We start from the raw sequence: 1,552 nt of genomic DNA on the forward strand, positions 1-1,552 counted from the left end.
TCTCTCTCTCTCTCTCTCTCTCCCCTCCCCTCCCTCCCCATTTCTCTTTCTGCTGCGTGCGTGGCTTGGGCATGCCCCGGCATCCCGTGCGTGCGTCGTGCGTGGAATGGGAGGGGTTCTTCTTGCAATATTATTTATTTCTTTATTTTTCTGCCCCCTGTTCTATGTCGGAGCACATGAGTGGAGCCGCGCATCTGCAGGGAATCCTCCCGAGAGCATAATCCACACTGACCCCTGTCCACCCATCAGCTCCCCACCTTGTAATCCACATGTGCAACACTGTGTGTCTTTGCCTTTCCCGTCTGCGTGCATGTTGCCACACAGCTGGGGCCTGGGCCGCCCAGATGTGAACACTTAAAGTGACCTATATCCTCACGCGTCGTCGCGCGCGCGCACACAGACCGACCGCGGCACGAGAACCATTTTAAAGAAGCATCGGTCGAACGTAATTCCCTTCCTGTCCGTAATCTGCATGGGCCTGATACCTCCCCAAGGTTGACAGAGATGGAGCAAGTGGAGAAGGAGGGGTGGAGATCCAGAGAGTGGAGGGGAGGAAACCAGGATGGAGATGAAGAAGGAGAGGCTGCTGGCCACTAAAGTGCAAACTGTATTTGTGAGAGAGTTTCCAAAAGGCTTCCCAGTCTCTCCTGCATGAGTCACAGGCCCTCGCCTTGTTGTTGCAGGCATTTTGAACAAGTTCAAGAAACAGTTGTCTGACCTTCTCTCTCAATGTAGTCACAGGGTGGTCGAGGAGGGTGTCTGAAACCCCTCTCAACCCCTTCTCAGTTTAGTTTCCGTAAGTGAGAAAGAGCAAAAGAAAAGAAAAGTGAGACGACTTTGTGAGGAGCTGGTGACCTCCATATCACTTTGACTACACTGACCGAACCCTCGAAGCGCTGTGATACATTTCAGGTAGCTTTAAAACAAACGGCGTATTTGTGCGTTTCGTGTCGAGGACCGCTTGTTGGGCACGTTTGCTCAGACCTGACTGTCCCTGTTGGATGTTAACACCTGCAGGAGCGTTTCAGGCCGAATGGTTGTCCTCCAACCGGAAGATCAGGGGTTCAGTCCTCAGCTCATCGCGTCAAAGTGTCTTGGTCCAACAAACAAACAAACAAACCCCACGAGATGCTCCTCAGTGTGTCCTTTCGGTAACAAAGCTCCCAATAGGCGAAGTGTAAAATGTAGCTGAAGGGCAAAAACACAACTGCTGCCAGAAATTCACACCAAACACGGACTAATTTGTAATTTTCTCTGATGACAAAGTGCCGACATGCTGTTGCCATTGGCTTGTTACGGTCACCGTGGAAACCACACACTTGTGTGTCTTACTCTCTGACAGCACTCTTAATAGAACAGGCAGGCAGGAACGCAAAGTAAAAGGTAGACCTCACGCAAACACATAAAGATTACAAGTCATATTACTGTGTTTTCTGCACTAAAGGGCTAGACTTCTTTCATATATAAGGCGCTCCGGATTATAAGGTGCACTGTAGAGGTCCCACCCTTGACAGGTCTCTCTCTGCCCTGTGGGGAGGGCGGCGGGGGGGGG

This window comes from Kryptolebias marmoratus, linkage group LG9 (genome assembly GCF_001649575.2).
Source record: "Kryptolebias marmoratus isolate JLee-2015 linkage group LG9, ASM164957v2, whole genome shotgun sequence".
Classification (NCBI taxonomy): Eukaryota; Metazoa; Chordata; class Actinopteri; order Cyprinodontiformes; family Rivulidae; genus Kryptolebias; species Kryptolebias marmoratus.